The sequence below is a fragment of the Podarcis bocagei genome, assembly GCF_964188305.1.
Source record: "Podarcis bocagei genome assembly, chromosome: 8".
Taxonomy (NCBI): domain Eukaryota; kingdom Metazoa; phylum Chordata; class Lepidosauria; order Squamata; family Lacertidae; genus Podarcis; species Podarcis bocagei.
The window spans coordinates 14179262-14202029 of NC_138133.1; the positions used below are offsets into that span (position 1 = coordinate 14179262).

The following is a 22768-nucleotide window of genomic DNA, read 5'->3' on the forward strand; positions in this document are numbered from 1 at the left end:
GATGGGAGGGCGTTCTAAAGTGTGGGCGCCACTATGGAGAAGGCCCTCTGCCTGGTTCCCTGTAACGTCACTTCTCGCAGTGAGGGAACCACTAGAAGGCCCTCGGAGCTGGACCTCAGGAGGCTGAACGATGGGGGTGGAGACGCTCCTTCAGATGATTTGTTGTGACACTTCATCTGCTACCTGGCTTAAGAAAGGTCAAGCATTGGAGCTTCAAGGGAACTGTTGCTTCAGCAGTTGCTCAGTTTAGGCTGAGAGCTTATATAGGCTCCCTCCCTTCTGGCTTCTCAGCCAGGCCCTGACCCAAGCAGTTGCTTTCATCAGCTTCACCTTCCTCCTGAGGAGATGGCTATCTGGGCACTTCATTAGCACCTTTGAAGCTCCTGCCTGAGTGTTCCTCTGCTCCCTTGGTTGTGGGTGTCTGATAACTATCCAGGAACCCAGGCAATAGGTGTAGAGACTTCACCTCCAAGAAGACTCCTCTTCTAACACCTTTTCCACCCCCAAGTACACTCATGTGCTTGCAAACCTCCTTTGTAGAACCTGAGTGGAAATATTATGGTGATCTTGTCAAAGGAACAACAAATAGGTGGTTAGATGCATAGTGCAGAAATAGCAGCTGCACTTCAGCTACACTTTTGGTTCGCAGCCTTCAGTTACTGCTGGTGGTCCAAGGCCCTGAATTTTATCGAAGTAACTCCAAAGGAAAAAGAAATAGGTCTGCATCCAGGCAATGCATTGTATATCTTTGCAGTGGCAGAAAACCCCTCCATTTAAGTCTTCATCTGACAAATGATTGCTTTTGCTGAAGTGGCTCCAAATACCCAACAGGAACAGAACACGAGGTACTTCAATTACTCTCCTCAATAGTGTTTTTCCCCCCTCTTCAGGAGTTGCCTGGGTGAGATAAGAAGGAAAGGTGCGGTGTTCACACCTAAACCTAAACCGAAGAGCAAAGCTTTTCACTGAAAAAGAGGACAGGGAAATACAAAGAAGAGAAAAGGATATCTTGGAATTGGAAAGGAGTCACAAAGTTGAGCAGCACGAACTCTGCAGAGTTTTTCCTTTTTTAAAAAAACATCTAACACTGTAGTCATCATATTTCCAGTATTTTCAGAACAAAGGGCCTATTATGTTGGGATGCAGAATACAGCAAAAGCACGTAGAATATGCCAGTGAGTAAGGCTGCTGATTGCGCAGAAGAAATATAGGACAGTTCAAGGCAGGAGCAGTTTCCACACAGTGTTTGCCTTCGGCCACCAGCCAGGTTGCCTGTCAGGAAAAAATACAATTAAGCAGGCATATTGCTAAACTTCACACGCACAGCAACTCTCTGGCTTAAACGTGTCATTAAATGTTTTCTGCCTTTGAGAATTGCTTCTTTGAAAGGGCTTCTGAACCTGTGGAAGAAAGGCAGAATTAGGGCTTGGTTCACACATGACCCCAGTGGGTAATGTTCAGTGGTTCTGTATAGTACATATTCTCAATGAAGCAATTCAACTCAGCACAGATAGTAATGAAATCAGTGTTTCTGCTTTCATTTCTCAAAATTCACATCCCAGTAGTAAATAGCGTAGATTCAACCCTTTCCAACCATTGTTTAGCAATTATAGGCCACAGCTTTCTTTTATAAAATCATCTTTATTGAATTAAAATACAAATATATATACATAAGGTAAAGGGGCCCCTGACCATTAGGTCCAGTCGTGACCGACTCTGGGGTTGCGGCACTCATCTCGCTTTATTGGCCAAGGGAGCCGGTGTACAGCTTCCTGGTCATGTGGCCAGCATGACTAAGCCGCTTCTAGTGAACCAGAGCAGTGCACGGAAACGCCGTTTACCTTCCCGCCAGAGTGGTCCCTATTTATCTACTTGCACTTTGACTTGCTTTCGAACTGCTAGGTTGGCAGGAGCAGGGACCGAGCAACGGGAGCTCACCCCATTGTGGGAATTCGAACCACCGACCTTCTGATCGGCAAGTCCAAGGCTCTGTAGTTTAACCCACAGCGCCACCCACATCCCTATATATATATATATATATATATATATATATATATATATATATACACACACACACACACACACACACACAAAGAAAAAGCTAGTATTTGTGTAGAGCACCCACCAGGTATCTAGCCAAAGTTCACCATGCTTTGAAGTCTTGATTTCAGCAGAGAAGAGAGTTGAACTTACTGCAAAAAAAGTGAGACTTAAGAGGGGCTTGTGTTTGTTTGAATTGTTTCCCATGTTTGTTTGAATTTATTCGCCATGTTTGATATTGCCGAATGGTATACAGTTAAGAACCACAACACAAAGAAACAAAGTCTAGCCGGAGTTATTAACTGGCAGTGAGCAAACGTAAAGCGGTTTGAAAACAAATCACTTCGTTTCATGAAAGTTTTCATAAGGGAAGGTTATACAACAGTTAGAGAGAATAGAGAAGATTAGGCTAAAATGATGTTTTTAGAGATTCTTGGTCAGGAAGGCGCAACAACAAAGCCCAAAGACTCAACTGACAGCATAGCATTTCTTGTGAAGTGTGGGGAGGGGAACTCACAAAGTGTTGTGTGCACAAATGTTCACAGTTTGGGAATACCAGTGAAATTGAAGCCTGTGAGTATGTTTTGCAGCAATTTTGATGCTTTGCTCTGGGTATCTACCTTTCTGTCATGCTTTGCATGATAGAAGTTTGACACAAGCAAACTGGGGAACAGAAATGTTTGGAGAACATAGAAGGTATCATTTAATTTATTTATTTAAATTGTTTCCATTCTCCTTTAAGAAAGAAAAAGCAGCCCCCAAGGCAGCTAACAATCCAAAAATTTGCAAACATTAAAACAACAACAACTCATAATCAACTCAGTTCAATCCACCATAAAACCAACAGCATGAACAAACATGGCAACATGATAAAAACAATCCCAAGCTATAGCAGTATGAAATGTTTATTTTGTACCCCTTATAACAGCTTTGTAGGATAGGTCTGCTTTGGATATTTCCAGGAATAGAGGTGAGAGTAGCAGGCAAATTCCACTAAGATGGATTTCTGTCCTAGGCACCACAGTAGAAAAGAATATTTACCTGAGTAAAAAAGGTATGCATCATAGAAATATAAAATTTTCAGGCACTGGAAACAGAAGCACGTTGATCCCTAGTATCCATCAATGTTTTCTGATGGAATTTGATTGTGTCACGTTTAGATTTTCTGTAAGATGTGGCCATTTTCTTCCACTGAAGTACAATGTGTTAATTCAGCCAAGTAAATATTCTTTTGTCGCTTCAGGTGGCATGTCACAACACATTTAACACTTGGGTGCACACATTGGCCAGGAGGGGATTGCAAAGTAGTGTAATAACCTAAGAACCCAAAACCTCAAATCAACTCCATTGTCCTCGGAAAACAAGAATCCTCAGGGAAAGCTTTAAAAGAGTCTTGTGGGAATGGGGGTGCGTTTTAAAATGCATTGGAATCGCCTCTAAAACCAAAGCAGCTTTCCACCCTTTTGTTTAGAATGTGGAAGATTAATATGTTAAAATATGTGGAAGTTGCATATTTGGGGAGAAGGCTGGGTTAGGGAGAGGATTAAGGGAGTGCACATGTGCTCATAATGATACTGACTCGGATGCTAATACAAGTGTTAGAAGAAAAAACCGCTCCTTTATCCCTTACGGGGTATCCAGGAGCCCGTATAAAGTCCTTATTATGTAGGTTTTCTATCGGTAGGAGAAAATAACAGAGGCCAGCCAGAGAATATTGAGAAGCAAAGCAGCTAGTAAGCCTGATCTTTATTAAACTGTTGCAACAGGGTGCCCCGCGCCCCGTGCAGGATGGAGAACCCAGAACAATGGTGTCCAAGCTCTTATACAGTGGATCCTCAGGTTACGTTACCTTCAGTTTTGCTGCATACGCATTCTATCGCGCCGTGCTCATGCGCAGAAGCGGTTCCTCTTAGATGCTGCGTTTTCGGGGTACATACGGACCCCCGGAATGAATTAAGTTCATATCCAGAGGGTCCACTGTATAGACATTTGAAATCGCCTCCCCTGTAGCTCAAGACACCCCCCAAAAAAACCATCATACATAGGAGGTGGTCCCCAGCAGAAATTTGAGTGTGTTGCTTCTCTCCTGTCTGCCAGGATACCTGATAACGCCTTTTCTGGGTAGCCTGGCCCATTCCTTTGAGATGGTAAATACTTAGTTCCTGAATCTCTTACGCATATTGATGGTGTGCTCAGCTTAACGGATACTTGCCAGACTGTATTTCCAGGGAGGTGTAAGCCCCTCCAGACCAAAGACAACTGGAAAGCTTTTTCCATTTCCTTCCTCCTTGCAAAGAAATATTTGAGGTGAGTTTGGGAGAGTCAAAATGGCTTCAGGATTGTTCTCCAGTACTATTTCAGACACATGGTTTGTATACTTATGTATGTGTTTGCCTTGTACATTTATGAACATTTATGAACATATTATATTATATTATATTATATTATATTATATTATATTAGGGACGCGGGTGGCGCTGTGGGTTAAACCACAGAGCCTAGGACTTGCCGATCAGAAGGTCGGCGGTTCGAATCCCTGCAATGGGGTGAGCTCCCGTTGCTCGGTCCCTGCTCCTGCCAACCTAGCAGTTCGAAAGCACATCAAAGTGCAAGTAGATAAATAGGTACCGCTCCGGTGGAAAAGTAAACGGCATTTCCGTGCGCTGCTCTGGTTTGTCAGAAGCGGCTTAGTCATGTTAGCCACATGACCCGGAAGCTGTACGCCGGCTCCTTTGGCCAATAAAGCGAGATGAGCGCCGCAACCCCAGAGTCGGCCACGACGGGACCTAATGGTCTGGTGTCCCTTTACCTTTACATTATATTATATTAATGTGTGTGTGTGTGTGTGTGTGTGTGTGTGAGAGAGAGAGAGAGAGAGAGAGAGAGAGACCTTGGAATTCCTATAACACAAGTTAAGGATGTTCATAGAAGTAAACTTTATTTCCTTCCCTGCCCCGTGCAGCCTCTTGCACCTCCCTCCCCTCCCAAAATATCTCTCTGGAGGGTCAAAGGGCTCTCCTGAACAATATGGGATGAAGTCAGGGAGGCAGTCAGGGGAGGAGAGATGTTCGCTCACGAGCCAAGCTTTTTGAATTGCTTCAGATGCTACACTTAGGGTACCCAATGGTACCGTGTGATCTTGAGTAGCCAATCTCAGTTCCAGGATGGCTTTGGAAGCAGTCTCGGTTGATGCGGAAGTGGGAAGTGCATGTGAGAAGTATTAAAACTGCCTGAAGAACCATGCCATTGGACACTGCCACCTGCAAGGGGTGCAGCTGGATTTGCTGATAAAGCATTTCTTGGTGACGTTAGCTGCTTCTTGGAGAAGAAGCAGAAGTTAAGGTTTATTCAATCTGAAGATGCCCTTCATATTTTCCTGCTTATTGACCTCCCGTCTTAATTTCTCTTCAAAAGTTTGTTGCTGTCCAGTCCGAAGCAGACTGCTGTTGAAAATAGGTGCTGCTGTTTTAAGTGTTGTTGTTTAGTCGTTTAGTCATGTCTGACTCTTCGTGGCCCCATGGACCAGAGCATGCCAAGCACTCCTGTCTTCCACTGCCTCCCGCAGCTTGGTCAAACTCATGCTGGTAGCTTCGAGAACACTGTCCAACCATCTCGTCCTCTGTCGTCCCCTTCTCCTTGTGCTCTCCATCTTTCCCAACATCAGGGTCTTTTCCAGGGAGTCTTCTCTTCTCATGAGGTGGCCAAAGTATTGGAGCCTCAGCTTCAGGATCTGTCCTTCCAGTGAGCACTCAGGGCTGATTTCCTTCAGAATGGATAGGTTGGATCTTCTTGCAGTCCATGGGACTCTCAAGAGTCTCCTCCAGCACCATAATCCAAAAGCATCAATTCTTCGGCGATCTGAAATAACATTAATGTGCCTTGACATTTTCTGTGCTGGCCGAGAAAATTTCAAGCCTGGTATTCCAACAGAGGAGACACACCAATGGGTGGAAAATCTGCTGATGATTACTACTACTGTTAATTATTAAATTGCTTATATAACTTTAGTGCTTTATTGCCCATTCTGGGTGATTAAAGATGGGAGCAGATGCCTTTCTATGCTAGTAAACATACTGGAAATGAAGGGCTGACGTCAGAGACTAATGGCAAGAGAAAGCAAGCCTGTCTTAATTTTGCTACTCAAATCCAAGTACTGAACATACCAAACAATGGAAAAAATGTACATAAGGAACATTTCCAGGTTAAAGATGACTTGCCCTTTGTGACAAAGTGCTAATCCTTTAAGACACCAAACAAATAAATCCATTGTATTACTTCTTAATTAAGTTCCAGTGGCACACAGGATTCCTAAAAGATTTAAGAACTTTTTGGTTCCATCTCCAGAAATTGCAACCCAGTCAAACATTATTTGTGTGGTTGGAGTGTTGCGATTATTGGAAGTGGCACATGATGAATGTGTTTTGCTGGTGTATTTTGATAATGTGATACATTTATCCAAGCTCATAAAAGTGGTGGCCATTTATATATTGTTGTTTTGGAAATGTTTAAATAAAAAAGTCTAGCTCTTTGATTCTAGATCTTAACGGACAGGCAAAATAAGGCAAGTTTGATACCACCCTCAAAAAAACTAGCTGGATGTGAAATTATTATTACTTTTTTAATGGGCTTTGCTACAACAAGTTGAGAACTAGAAATAAAACAGCATGCCTCAAAGTCCGTAAAGTGATTTGACTTTTAGAGTCAGTGTTCTAGCACAGTTTTGAATTTCAGTGGAACCACATTGTACTATTGGTACGTTGATGTTCATGGTGGTTGAGGTGGGTTGGATGATGTTATAGCCAAAAGCATTTAAAGATATTTGGTGAATTATGTAGACAGTTCTATACCATAAATGTAGTGGTTAAAGTACCCCTGCCCGTACGGGCCAGTCGTGTCCGACTCTAGGGTTGCGCTCTCATCTCGCTCAAGAGGCCGGGAGCCAGCGCTGTCAGGAGACTCTTCCGGGTCACGTGGCCAGCATGACTAAGCGGCATCTGGCGAGCCAGCACCAGCGCTGCACATGGAAACGCCGTTTACCTTCCTGCTATAAAGCGGTACCTATTTATCTACTTGCACTTAGGGGTGCTTTCGAACTGCTAGGTGGGCAGGAGCTGGGACCAAATGACGGGCGCTCACCCCGCCGCGGGGATTCGAACCGCCGACCTTGCGATCAGCAAGTCCTAGGCACTGAGGTTTTACCCACAGCGCCACCCGCGTCCCTAAAGTAGTGGTTTTTGTGCGGCTTAGTGCTCTGAGATACTTTATTAGACACTGGAACGTACCGTAGCTCCTTGTGGAGAAATGTATCCCACCATGCCTCTAAGTTAGTAGCTATTTTCCCATATTGTGTTAATATATTTCTAGCTGAAGACATGAAAAAGTTTAGTTGGCCCTTAAGCAGTAAATTATTATGGTCATATAAAAAACAGATTTAATAAAGCCTGCCTTGGGTTAGGCTGTATCAGGTTGCAGTAGCTATTTTCCTTGTAAGCGAGCACAGTATTGACGAAGGATTTCATTGCACAAAGGTAGCACTAGATATTGGTTCATCAAAAGTTCTTTGCATAAGAGGCAACAAGGGATAATTAATGCTATAAAGCATGGGTAGGTAAACTAAGGCCCGGGGGGCGGTTATGGCCCAGTCGCCTTCTAAATCCGGTCCGCGGACTGTTTGGGAATCAGCGTGTTTTTACATGAGTAGAATGTGTGCTTTTATTTAAAATGCATCTCTGGGTTATTTGTGGGGCATAGGAATTCGTTCATCCCCCCCAAAATAGTCCGGCCCCCCACAAGGTCTGAGGGACAGTGGACCCGGCCCCCTGCTGAAAAAGTTTGCCGACCCCTGCTATAAAGCAACAGCAGACTTGCTTGTGGCTGAGTGTAGTAGAATTAGTGGAGGAGAGGGAAGAGGCTGAAGTGAGGCCCACATGAAAAAAAAAAATATATTTCTAAAGGAATATAATAGAAACGTGAATCTAAAATAGGAAGCCCTAGTGAAAGCACAGTTGCCCCCCCAAATAACTGAGCTGTGTTTCAGACAAATGAACCTTATTTAGATGTACAGCTGTATTGTGAGAACGAGCTGCAGTGAGCCTCAGACTTTCATCCAACCCCCAATCCCCTTTCTTGCTGCCACGAGGAGGAATTTGGAAATTTCCCCCTCTTTTGGATTAACCAGTTTAGAGCATACTAATCTTAACTGGAGTTTGTTGGAACGAACGTGCTTCAAACCATGGTTTACGAAGCTGATTTGTTACAACACACCATGGTTAAGAATAGCCACAGTATGGTTCAGATGACTCCCTAAACCAAGGTTAATCTGAAACAGAACTGGAAGCTATAATTCTCAGCTCCTTCTCATAGCCTCACCAGGGGAGGGGAGAGTAGAATGTGTGAATCTGGGAATCTTACATGTCCGAACGCAGCCACCATAGGATTCCAAAGCGGGACCAAGAGATCAGACTTGGTCTTATGAAATGTGTTTGGCATCCATCCCAAGCAGATGTTTGCAAATCTTCTCCAATCCCGGAGCCACTGTTGTGATTCTCTAATGTCTTTTTGTCCGAAGTTGAGTATCAGCCCTCAGTATCGTTTGATATGCCATTAATCCTAACCAGATTTGTTGTTTTGCAAGGAAATACAAAGGCAAGTGACTCAGCACTGAAAAATACACTTTGTAGCATGTCCCGGAAGGAAGATTAATATGAAGAAAGTAAACAGTGTACAAATGACCCAGCAGATACAATTTGTGAAGGGCAGTGAAGCTAGCAAATCTAATGGGAGTCCCTGCAGCTCTAAAGTAGTAATGCACAGCTAAGAAAGAAAATTTATTTGTTCTGTGCAAGGTTTCTGCCTGCATTCTGCAGGAATACACAGGGCCGGATTTAGACCTGATGAAGCCCTAAGCTACTGAAGGTATTGGGGCCCTTTATATGCCCAGCTTTCCTTTGTCAACAACAAATTGCTGCTGTTTTTTGTGTTAAATATATGCTATATGGTAATTTATGGACCTAAGAGGTATCTAAGAAGGGACGCGGGTGGCGCTGTGGGTAAAACCTCAGCGTCTAGGACTTGCCGATTGCATGGTCGGCGGTTCGAATCCCCGTGGCGGGGTGCGCTCCCGTTGCTCGGTCCCAGCTCCTGCCCACCTAGCAGTTCGAAAGCACCCTTAAGTGCAAGTAGATAAATAGGGACCGCTTACTAGCGGGAAGGTAAATGGCATTTCCATGTGCTGCTCTGGTGCCGGTTCGCCGGAGCAGCTTCGTCACGCTAGCCACGTGACCCGGAAGTGTCTGCGGACAGCACTGGCTCCCGGCCTCTAGAGTGAGATGAGCGCACAACCCTATAGTCTGTCAAGATTGGCCCGTATGGGCAGGGGTACCTTTACCTTTACCTTTAAGAGGTATCTAAAGCCAATTGCACATGTTGCCATGCCACCAGTCCATGCAGAATGTATGGGTACCACTGTATAGGGTATCTCGGGTTACATACGCTTCAGGTTACATACGCTTCAGGATACAGACTCCGCTAACCCATAAATAGTACCTCTGGTTAAGAACTTCGCTTCAGGATGAGAACAGAAATCGTGCTCCGGTGGCGCAGCGGCAGCAGGAGGCCCCATTAGCTAAAGTGGTGCTTTAGGTTAAGAACAGTTTCAGATTAAGAACGGACCTCTGGAACGAATTAAGTACTTAACCCGAGGTACCACTGTATTTACTTCACTGGGTTCGTCTGACTGGCCATGTAGTTGTGCACAGTGGTGCTTTCGGTTAAGAACAGTTTCAGGTTAAGAACGGACCTCCGGAACGAATTAAGTACTTAACCTGAGGTAACACTGTATATAGAAATGAGCAAACCAGTGATATTTTAGGGAGCAGGCTAGCAGGTAGGTCCCATTACTTACATCATAGGAGCCTACACAACACAAAACACTGTTGCTGTATGAAGGTTTTAATTTATTTGTTTTTTATCTTCTATTTTGGAAATGTACATCCAGTTTTTTCCCCATTTAATTTTTTTGGGGGCCGCCAAGAGAGTGGGGCCTTAAGCTATAGCTTGTTTAGCTTATATGTAAATCCGGCACTGGGAATACATATGCACAAGCTGCATATACTGTCATAGGTGTCTTAGTTTAACTTCAGCGGAACAAGATATGAGAAGGGTGAAAATACAAACTAGCAGAAATGTGGATCATGCAGTAGTTCCAGCATCCCTTGTTGAATTATTGCACCTCCACTCTGTACACGTAACAAAATACATCATGTCCTGATATTCTCGCACGGACTGTTTATTCCACGCACACCTCTCATATCATTGACTTTTGCTGACACAGCGCAACAGGGCGACATAGGGTAAGGTTTCGTCTCATTACAACCAGGTGTGCAGTATGTTGTTTTCACATAGGGCATCTTAATCGCTTAAATGTTCCCAGTATTGTGTGGTACGTTCTTTAGAGATGACTGCACCCATGCTGATATTCTAAAAATGGAAAAGAAACAGAAAAGCACAAACTGTGTGCACCTTACTGTAAGAAATGGCAGTATTAATTCCTTCCATTCAAATTCTGTTCAATTACTGTGGATTAGTCAAATAGGCAAAGTTTCTGTACAAAAGCTAAGGGTGTACAGTGGTACAGTGGTACCTCAGGTTAAATACTTAATTCGTTCCGGAGGTCCGTACTTAACCTGAAACTGTTCTTAACTTGAAACACCACTTTAACTAATGGGGCCTCCTGCTGCTTCCGAGCCACTGGAGCCCGATTTCTGTTCTTATCCTGAAGCAAAGTTCTTAACCTGAAGCAAAATTTCTGGGTTAGCGGAGTGTGTAACCTGAAGCGTATGTAACCCGAGGTACCACTGTAGTAGTTTTCAAGGTTTCTAAACTAATCCTAAATGCTAGGAAAACTGGGTTATAGGTATAGCAGAATGACTCAGAGGTTCATTTTGTGCGCCGAGCCGCCCCCTAACCCTGTAGTGTTGGGAAAGTCATGTGCTCTGTACAAAACTCATAGCACTTGCGAAACTACGGACTGGAAACATTGGCTCTTAAAATATGGGTTGAAAATAATGGATTTTCAGGGTGTGCCTGGTATGTTATCTGGTATGTCCATATCTTCTGACAGGATTGATTTATTTTAAGTGAGGAAGAATGAGCTATGTCAGCTATAATGCAGGGAATTCACCCTGTATTGCCTTTGTTGACAGCCTTCCTGGACCTGTATGCCAGAGGTCAAGGTTGGTGGAGGAATGCATACCCTGTTTTGCTGGTATCCGTTGGCGATTAACACATTTGAGAGATTCTGTAACTCAGTTGTCAAGTGGTCTTTGTCAGCCAGGCCACTTGACAACTGAGTTACAGAATCTCTCAAATGTGTTAATCGCCAACGGATACCAGCAAAACAGGGTTACGAAGCTAATCCAAAAAGAAACACCCCCCAAAAACCAAGACACAGAAGAAAACAATGGCATGGCCCTCCTTCCTTATATCAAGGGCACTACAGATAAAATTAGCAAAATCCTCCATAAACACAATATCAAAACAGCCTTTTGCACCAACCAAAAAATAGCCAATATCCTCAGAAACCCCAAAGATAAAATCCAGTTAGAAAACCAAGGGGTCTATGAAATACCCTGCAAAGTCTGCCCAGCCACGTACATTGGACAAACAAACAGACGAATAAATGCACGTATCGCAGAACACAAGAATGCCGTCAAAAAAGAAGAAAAAACTTCCTCTCTTTACCAACACATGAAAGAAACAGGACACGAAATTAATTTTGCAGATTCCAAATTGCTCTTTAACATGGAACATCACCACAAGAGAATAATCATGGAAGCCATCGAGATAGAGAAACACCCTCACAACATGAACAAGCGTGACGACACGTCCCGCCTGCCAGACATCTGGAAATTAGCCCTCCCCACAAAAACCGACACCAGAACCAGAGGCACACAGAACGCCATCTCCAATCAACCACACCAGACCCAAAAACAGACCCTCTCCACAGATAAATTACAGACACCATCCAGTAGCCAAACCATAGTGGCACCTCCGGATGCTGCACCCCCCTGCAATCCCTACACAGATCTGGCTGGCACAGGGCACAAAACCACAGCTCGCCCCTATACACGAAGCCAAGCCAGAGCACAACTAAGTGCAGTACAGCCATCTTCTCAGAAAAACTCTTCACAAGCTCAAGAGGTCAAGACACGAAAGCTTTAGCAACTAATCCACACCTAATGACCCTCCTAAGTGGTACTCAGAATATCACTCAAGAAATCACTCAAGATATCCCTCAAGTAATTAATGAACAAAAGAAGAAAAGGCACACTAACCTGGGAACTTCCTCTCTGCCCAGAACGTTGGAGGCTATACACCACACCCCCTCAACAGTATTTATAGGAACTCAAACACTGAGATCCTGCTCTGTTCCAGTAACAAGAAGCCGAAAGCACCAGCCTGAAGATGACGAGTGAGACCTCGTCGAAACGTCGCCTAGACACCCCAACTCTTACACGGGAAGACACCCGAAGACACCAAAACCTGCATTCCTGTACCCGTGAAAATCTACGAAAGCATATATATATATATATATATATATGCAGGTTTTGGTGTCTTCGGGTGTCTTCCCGTGTAAGAGTTGGGGTGTCTAGGCGACGTTTCGACGAGGTCTCACTCGTCATCTTCAGGCTGGTGCTTTCGGCTTCTTGTTACTAGATTTCTAGTTTCTCGTAGGTTCTTGTCAGCTGGAAGGTTTCCTCCCCGTAGAGGTGAGATATTTGCTTTCGTAGATTTTCACGGGTACAGGAATGCAGGTTTTGGTGTCTTCGGGTGTCTTCCCGTGTAAGAGTTGGGGTGTCTAGGCGACGTTTCGACGAGGTCTCACTCGTCATCTTCAGGCTGGTGCTTTCGGCTTCTTGTTACACCCCCTCAACAGTATTTATAGGAACTCAAACACTGAGATCCTGCTCTGTTCCAGTAACAAGAAGCCGAAAGCACCAGCCTGAAGATGACGAGTGAGACCTCGTTGAAACGTCGCCTAGACACCCCAACTCTTACACGGGAAGACACCCGAAGACACCAAAACCTACATTCCTGTACCCGTGAAAATCTACGAAAGCATATATATATATATATATATATATATATATATATATATATATATATATATATATATAGTGTGTGTGTGTCTGTGTATGAATTTCAACATAGCAAATTATCAAAACACATCATCTTCATTCTTCCCCCCCATTTTTTTCTCCCTCCCCCCCCAAGAAAATCCCTCCCTCCCTCCAAGACTTCTTCCCTCAGCTCCTCTCTCAGATTTTTCAACACCTGTTATTCTCTGCATATTGTAGAATTGTAAAGATCCTTCAATTATCTGTCTGTTATGTTAACAATAAAAAAACTTTGTGTATGTTTATTCAAAACCTGCCAAGGAGTCCAATTCATTTTGTTTTTCCTTTAAGTAATTTGTAAAAAGTTCCCATTCTTCTTTAAAGTCTTTTTTTTTTAAAATGTAGATCTTCTATCTGTCTGTACTTCAGATATTGTTTGTTTTCATGAACATCTCATTGATGCTTTGCTGTCAACAGTTTGAACTGCTAACCTTTTCGCCAATACAGCCGCTTTACTGAACAAGCAAAGCTCTTTTGTAACTCTCACAAGTAAAAACAAACAAACCTCTCAGCAAGTGATACTGCATGCCACATATGCGATAGCTTTGGCGTTTGGTTTAAACACCTATCCCACCCCCCACCCCCGGTGTTACTGCTTTCCCACCCTTTGACGTCAAATGCCTTGGAATAAAATTAAACATGCCTGCCGCAACCCTAAAGTAACATTTCTGCAAAACCACTTCCTTTCTTCCCCAGGAGTTTGTTGTATTTTGCTTGGCTGGTTCCTTCGCTGAGGGATTCTATAGGAGAGAGGTCACTTGGGTTTCTGCTGTACTATTGATCACAACAGCTATCCTCTCAAGAAAGCTTGTCTTCGGTGACCTAAGAAATAGGTTTTTGTTATGTGGAAGATGATGAACCAAGTCGACCACATAAGGCCTTCTTGTTGAATATTAAGTATGTCTACAATCCAGAGAGGGACACTACGAGAAGGGAACGTGAAACCCTGGTGACTGGATCCTCTGTTCTCAGATGTCCACTAGAGTTATATCCATTGCCATATTGGCAGGGTTTGAAATTAGCAGGGGGCCAGGCGCATTGTGCACCTCAAGTTTTTCCATTTGCGAGCACCTCCAAAAGTCTGAGTGCCATTTTTTTTTGCGCTTGGCTGACACTCAAATGTATGTGCTTTGAAGCCTTGAAATATACGTTAAGGAGTTTAACAATAAAGAGTAGAGTGTTTTGAAAACATGTTTTAACAATGTCTGCTAAAAGTGTGATATTAACAAGGTGTCACTTCTGCGAATTGCGTATTAATTCATGCTTATCAGAATACAATGGTACCTTGGGTTACATACGCTTCAGGTTACAGACTCCACTAACCCAGAAATAGTACCTCGGGTTAAGAACTTTGCTTCAGGATGAGAACAGAAATCGTGCTCCTGCGGCGCGGCAGCAGCAGGAGGCCCCGTTAGCTAAAGTGGTGCTTCAGGTTAAGAACCGTTTCAGGTTAAGAATGGACCTCCAGAATGAATTAAGTACTTAACCCGAGGTGCCGCTGTAATAAATTAAAAGTGTTACCTATTCCCGCTCCCGGTGGCAACTAGACATTCTGTTTTGGTGCCCACAACCCAGGTCCAAGAAGCCATTGGGTTCCTAGCTATTCTGCCCCCATTTCTAACACTGCATATTGGTCTCAGAGAGTAAGTCTCTGTCTACTGTGACATTTTGCACTCTGGTGCTGATACCTGTGCACAAAAAATAGGAAGAATGATGAGTCGCAGCTTTCCCTTTCAAAATACTTGAGTGTTGGGACAGATCCAGGTCTCTCTTCTCAAGTGTTTTGAGGAGAAAAGCAGCTCTCTTAACCTTCTCCCACCTTACACATAACTTCCCATATAGCACTGAGTCCCAAAGTTATTAGTCTCCCTTACTTCCCTGCTTGCCTTCAGTATAGTAGATAGCTGTGTTGAATGAAGCTGTTTACTGACCATTGCTGTTGTTGTCATCATCTGTCTCGAGAGACAGGTTACAGACGACGCTAACCCGGAAATAGTGCTTCAGGTTAAGAACAGTTTCAGGTTAAGAACAGACCTCCGGAACGAATTAAGTACTTAACCCAAGGTACCACTGTACTTGCACTTTGACATGCTTTGGAACTGCTAGGTTGGCAGGAGCAGGGACCGAGCAATGGGAGCTCACCCCATCGCGGGGATTCGAACCGCCAACCTTCTGATCGGCAAGCCCTAGGCTCTGTGGTTTAACCCACAGCGCTACCCACATCCCTCTTGTTGAATGAGTTAAATACTCACAAATTCTTGAAACATCTTCACAGCCCCAGTAGTGATCTTTATTCAGAATGAAGAACTGGAATCCATTTAACAACACTGTGCTTACTGGCTCTCAAGACGAGCCATTACGGTGTATTTTCAATATATTGAGAATAAATAACCCCTGTCAAATTTTGAAATGAATTTACAGATAAGGCTAAATTTGGCTAAATGGTTACATCATTCTTCCGAATGCTTCTTCCACATACCTTTTAGTCGATCTATCGTTTATGAAGAATAGAAAAATATGTGCAGAATATTTTTCTCCGCCTTTACTAATTTTAAATGCAGATTATTGGCAACCATGCCACCTTGCAGTCACAGGATACTTTGTTTTTTGTTTTGCTACCCGACCGTCATTACTCATCATCTGTGCTTCACCATATGGCTCATTTTTCCCTGCGTGGAAAGTGATGCCTTTCACGGGATGACATTGGATAAGGTAGTTACCATGAAATATTTTGTTCATTGGTTTAGACAAATGATGTCAGTTTCTCTGTTTCAGGAGGAATAATACTCTTCCCCCACACCATAAATAAACCATTTCGACCTGATAAATTGATTTAAATTAAGAACAGGTATGATTTTAGTGAAACTATTTCTCAGCACTTGGGGTGGGGTGTTATTCAGCTGCATCCAGCAGAGTATCTTGTCCCCCATGCTTTTTAACATTTATCTGAAAGCACCCAGCTCCAGCTCTCTGTTTCACCTAAATTAGGCAAGGTAGACCAGAAATTAAATGGTGTTTGGAAGCAGTGATGGGCTGGATGGGGGCAAGCAAATGTTAAAAGGTGCGCCTTCCACTTACATTATGCTTTTATTTGTTTGTTTATAAAAGTACCGGTATATCAAAGAAGTTGACAGCAACCATTCCTTTATACAATAAGACCACGTGTAAAATAAAACCTGAGATTGATGACTGAATTGCCCACATAAGCTTGGCGGCATATAAGAGATTCCAGGAGACAGTTGAAGGTTAAAACAGAATGCATCTGCTGAATTTCTGTTGGAAGAGTGTTCCATAGAATCATACAGTTGGAAGGGATCCCAAGGGTCATCTAGTCCAACCCCCTGGAATGCAGGAATCCCAATTAAAGCATCCATGACAGATGACCATCCAGCCTCTGTCCAGAGTGTGTGGGAACCATGAACCTTTGCAATTCTCCAGTTCATGTCCAGAGAGTGTCGCCAAGTATTTGGTGATGCAAGTCTCCTTGCAGAGTTTATGAGCACAACCAATGCCTGGTCTAGTTGCAGCAAAAATAATTGTTGCGGGACATATGTTCTCTATGAAACTTCTATGGATGTCAGTTTTGATCAATTTCCCTTCACATATTGGGGCAATTAAATTAATGTCCACTTCTCTGTACATTGGTAGATAGGAACATGCATGAATACAGTTTTTATCCAATTATGCCATATCTTTACCAAAGACATACCATACATTTCCGTGTATAAGACAAGCTTTTTGTCAGCTAAAATCATCTCAAAAATTGTGGGTCGTCTTATACACGGATAGCACGTAGTGGTGACGGGGGATTGGTTCCTGCTGTGAGCAGCAGATTGCCAGCGGCGATTGCGCTGTTGATTGGTGTCTGCGACAAGTGCTCCTTTCGATTGGCTGTTGCTGTGGCCAATGGGTGGGTGTTTGGCCGCTGCTGTGGGCAGGGAATTTATGGCTTCCATGATGCGTCCATTGATCAGGCTGGTGAGTAACATTGTTCTCCACTCAAAAAAGCTAGACAATTCTGAGAGCAACCCCACCCAAAAGTTCAACAACTCTGGGCAATTCCCCCCCCCCCATTTTCTGAATTTTGAGTTCCCCAAAATAGAGGGCGTGCTATACATGGGGGTGTGTTATACATGGAAAAATATGGTACTTCAGTTCAGCCTTATCCAGTCCAGCGTTTTCTATTGAAAAGGAGCCAAACAAGAACGGGATACACAAGAGGAACATGAAGTTAATAGCCTTCACTTCTTTCTCCTCATCATCTTGTATTCGGATGCCTCTGAACATGGACGTCGTATTTAGGTAATTGTTGTTGATAGGCATCCATTAATGTGTCTGATCTTTTTCTAGTCCTGTCTTGTGGCAGCAAATTCCATTAGTGAATTATGTGGTGTGCAAAGGCTTCTTATTGTATCTTACATTTCATTTCCATAGAGTCCTTTAGAGAGGGAAGAAACCCCATGCCTTTTTTTTAGTCGACAGACAGGTGTGACTGCTAGTGTCCACCTGTGCCTTTTAAAAACACATTTTTTTATCCGACATATCCTCAAAGTGGCATTTGTAGCCCACTCTCCCTTTTATCTTCACAACCACTCTGTGAGGTAGGTTTTGTTGCGACAGGTACTCCTACTTGAAGTAGACTCATTGAAATGAATGGACATGAGTCATGACTAACTTAGGTTCATTTATTTCAGTGGGTCTACGGTGCTGTTTTCCTAGAAAAAGAGGGGCTGGAACTCGCTATAAACACCTCCCTTGTTCTCTTACAATAACAATGGCGCCCACCTGAGAGGTGCCGGAACTGAGTTCCAGCAAGTTCCAACTGAAAAAAACAACCCTGATCTACTCTTGAGTAGAACTTGGCTGACAACAAACCAGTGATTTACCTGAGGGTCTCCAAAGTCAAACTCTCAGGGTCCCGAGCTACAACTCCCAGTAGCCTCTGGTCATGATCGCTGAGGTTGATGGGAGAGATATTTCAGCCACCCCTGATCTAACTGCTGCACCACACTGCCTATTATTACTTTGCTTTCCAGTAACATCTGACACCTTGGCCAGCAACACAGACATCCGCAGCGTCAGTTCCCATTAGCGTTAGCTCTGTCGCTCGCAGAAAATGCTTAATCCGTTGCGCTGTTGTTAAGTTAATTTAATTTTGCCGCCTGACGTAATGTTGTTAAGTGTAGAAGTAGTTCCCAGGATGTCTATTAACAGTGTTTGATAAGGGCAGCAGCTGCTTTGAGCGGGAGAGGACAACGAAAGGGGCATTACAGGAATATCCTGGGATCAAAATGTCAGTTTTAAAGCTGGTGCAATAACTTCTACCTTCTGATTGCTTTCCTTGGCTTGGTTGCTGATGGGCTTTGCTGCATTCCATAGCCTCCCGTAAGAATTCTTGGAATCCTGCCTGTCATTCATGTGGGCGCCACATACCCGTGAGATGACCACCCTCATAATTGCTCAGCACCAACATACTCCTTATGGAAAATCGCCAGGTGGAGTCCTTCTTTGATATTGTACCACTTCAGATGTGCATCTGTTCTTACCACCGACCTGTCCTGTGGATTGCATTGTCAAGCAGAGTTGTGCATCACAAGCCATGAGATCTATTTATTTTTCCACCATGATGGCAAATATTAAAATAACTATATTGCACAGAGGGACGCGGGTGGGGTGGTGCTGTGAGTTAAACCACAGAGCTTAGGACTTGCCGATCAGAAGGTCGGCGGTTCGAATCCCCGCGACAGGATGAGCTCCTGTTGCTTGGTCCCTGCTCCTGCCAACCTAGCAGTTCGAAAGCACATCAAAAAGCAAATAGATAAATTGGTACCGCTCCAGTGGGAAGATAAACAGCGTTTCTGTGCGCTGCTCTGGTTTGCCAGAAGCGGCTTAGTCATGCTGGCCACATGACCCGGAAGCTGTACACCTATAGAGCGAGATGAGCGCTGCAACCCCAGAGTCAGTCACGACTGGACCTAATGGTCAGGGTTTTTTTTACCTTTATATTGCACAGAAACACAGAACAAATGAATAGCTGGAATGAATTGGGATAAAGTGTATAAGGGGCAGTGAATTAATGTGAAATTAGAGAGGATGGGTACTGCAAAGATCTGGACTCTAGCTTTTCCCAGAATAAAAGCCCTTTCCAATTTGCTATTTTCGGACGGGCTTCATTTATATGTCCCTGACACTTAGCAGGCCAAGTGTGAATTACTTTATTCCTTCTGCTCTGACAACTGATCAGCTGATGCTCAGCTGTTATTGACCCTTTACTTTCTTCAGCCATGAGTGATTTCCAGCTCCCACACATAATTCATGGTTCGGTGGGTCAGCCTATATTAACCTCTGCACTGATACCAACATCTACCCTGCCTCTTTGCAGGGGAGAGTTCAGCTAGCAACACAGCTGTGCATCTAGACCGATCGTTAATTCATAAATTAATTCTGTAATTGGCGCATTTACAGTCAATACATCTTTTGTGTAGATTGTGGCTTTGTTACAGGGGGAATCCGCATGATAATTCTGGGCAGGAGTTGGACGTTGGATGTGCACTAAATGATCAAATTTTATACCATCAATAAATCTCTGGGAATGTGCTCTGAGGCAGCCTAAACTCAGTGCTCATCATTTAAATTGCCCATTCTCGGAGCTGCTATTTTCTGCGCGAAAGTGCCATATAGATAGCTACCTGCATATTTTCTTCCCAGGGATAAGTTCAATTGGGAAAAATGCTCAGGGAGAAAAAGTTAACCTCCCGACTTTTCCAGTGCAGTGGTTGTGCCATGATTTTGGTCTTCCTTCTCCCCATAGCTGCTTTTAACTTACTCTTTTTAAAGTAAAGCCCTGGGAGATTTTCATCCTCACATCTCATTTAGTTGTGCCCTGGCTGGGGTTGTCAGCCCATGTGTCTAGGCCTGTGCCATTTCATCCTGCACGTGGGGGTTCTCATGAAAAAGGAATTTTCACACAGAGAAAATTAGTGTGTCAGGGAGAGGAAAGAAGCTCATCTCCTTTATATCTAGGAGGGTGGAATTTTCAGACACAGAGTTGCCAGTACAAAACGTTACAGCTCAGATACAGGTTTACCACTTCAACAACTAACTACAGTCGTACCTTGATTCTCAAATGCCTTGGCACCCATACATTTTTGCTCCTGAACGCCGAAAATTCAGAAGCAAGTGTTCCAGTTTTCGAATGTTTTACGGAAGCCAGATGTCTGACACGGCTTCTGCTTGAGTGCAGGAAGCTCTGGCAGCCAATTCGAACGTTTTGGAAGTCAAACAGACTTCCGGAATGGATTACGTTCTAGAACCAAGGTACAACTGTAGTCGGTCAGAGTCGCAGCATGGTTGCTGCTCTTTCACATGAGCACAGGAACAGAGCAGCAAGAATGCACCGCTGCATCACTCCCAACCTGGAAAACCATAGTGAAGGAAAATAAATTCAGATGTACCCAATTTCTCTGAAGGAGATGGCCCTGATTTAATCTTAAGACTGAATAGTCCTTCTTTGTTCCACAGAATTAAGTTTGTGAGGGGTATGCCAGCTATTAGGACAAGACCAGGAGACACCGTGAATACATTAAAAGAATCATATCTATATCTATATCTATGGAAGATTATTCCCTAGAACAGTAAAGGTGCAAACAGTTAGCAGACATACTCAATAGACCATCGGATATGTTTCCTTGATGAATGGGACCTCACTTCTGACAAGGAATGTAGACCCCGTTCCTATATGAGCCACCTTTTCTTATACCCTAAATTTTGTCAGCACCAGCTTCTTGGGGCCTACATAAATCATGATGCTATCCTTCATCATTTGATTGACCACACACCCCAAATCTTCTCATTTTTGCAGAGACCCTTGAAACTGGTTGTTCCTCATTTTCTGTCCGCCTGAAAGGTTGACTCATCTCCTGTCTTCCTCCGTCCTCTACTTCGCCCAAGAAAGCCAGCGACCTACTCTGAGTAATGCCCCCACGTGTTCACTTTGCCCCATAAACTTGCAGTTTCAGTTCCTCATTCTTGCGTGAACGTCCATGTTCTCATCACATGTACCCGAACGTGCAAGAATATTCTTGCAATCTCCGTTAGTAATGTTTTTCCAGTCTTGCCCTCTCCCCACCCACCCCCCAATCTCAAGCATAAGCAGTTTTCAAAAAACCAGATCAGCATATCAATACAGTTTAATACAGGGGTCATTGAGGCCTTCCCCCTAAAAGCTTGAGCTGCTGGGAAGGCTTCAAAACACCCACACCCACAAAAGCGTTCTTGACCCCCCACCCCACCCCAAGATGCCATAACTGTTTCTCAGTCTTTGTGCTTTCTCAGCGAGCAGCTTGTGTGGGAGAGGTGATTATTTTCTGTGATATAAAAAGTTATTTCCGTCACTGTGTAGGCTTGGCTCCATCCATCATGCCTCGTTTTTTGTTTTGCTTTGCTGCGTCACTCTCTTCCCTGGCCCTGACTTACAGTTGCATGAAGTGGGCACTATGCCCTTAGAATAACGCATTAAGCTTGGCCTGGAGCAACATTGTCAGGACGTGAGTGGAGAAAACTGTCACAGGTTACTGTGTGCTTGAAGCTTCATGGTAGTAGAAAATACTGTTTCTGAATGCCTCCTCTTCGCAACCACCACACCTTAAAATAGATTACCTAGGAAAAGAAAATGCATCCAGAATGTGTAATTGCTTGCACGTAAGAGATTTGAAGAAAGGGGCAAACAGCAGCTTCTGATGGGGTGGGTGATGGATGGACAGCTTTTGCTGGGGGGAAATGGTGCAATGGTTCAGATTTGAAAATGGGCTAATAGGTTTTTGTTTTGAATCCCTCCCAGTCGGGATTCAGGCCTCATCACGGGACTGAAACTGAAACCTAAGATATACCACAAGACCTCTGCCAGAGAGGGGGGGGCAGAGGCAATTGTGCTGTTTAGCCCATATACAGAGCTGCCTTCAGATGTCTTCTAAAAGTCAGATATTTGTTTATTTCCTTGACATCGGATGGGAGGTTGTTCCACACATCGTTCGAAACTCCCATTGTTCTAGGCGCATTTTGCGACAGGGAATCTCATTACCATGAGCAGTTTCTGAGCTCTGGGCGCAGTACTGCGCCTGAGATTTCAGATTAAAACTGCAGAGTGGAAGGAAAGGGGGACCTTTTTCTGCCTCCCCACTTCCAGCTGCTCTCTGAAGACTGGAGAAGAGACCCTGTTAAGAATATTAGGGGGGTGGGCAGGGGAAGGACTGGACCATGTGAAAAATGAGCACAATATTTTACCTGCAGTTCGTTCATTTTCAGCTTTGTATTCTTGTTATATAAAAAAGTGTGCCTTGACATTCCATTGTTGAGCCCATAACCTTGTCTTAAGGTGCCATCAAGCTCTCAGCCTTCATATCTCAGTTTCTAACACTTGGTTCCACAGGGCAGGGGCCACTACCAAGAAGGCCCTCTGCCTGGTTCCCTGTAACCTCACTTCTCGCAGTGAGGGAACCACTGGAAGGCCCTTGGAACTGGATCTCATTTCTCCATTCTGCCACAATTCTACA

The 22768-nt window shown here is 43.9% G+C and overlaps 1 protein-coding gene and 1 long non-coding RNA gene across 2 annotated transcripts in view; one reads left to right on the forward strand and one right to left on the reverse strand.

The window, feature by feature from the left end:
* The window catches only part of ANKH (ANKH inorganic pyrophosphate transport regulator), a 141386-nt gene that overhangs the window by 33478 nt on the left and 85140 nt on the right, over nt 1-22768 (forward strand). The window lies entirely within an intron of this gene.
* Nucleotides 9975-16479, reverse strand: LOC308592641. Its single transcript, XR_014010594.1, has 3 exons — nt 16394-16479; nt 15697-15886; nt 9975-10518 (listed from the first exon to the last, which is right to left on the reverse strand). It is a non-coding gene; the product is annotated as an uncharacterized lncRNA (long non-coding RNA).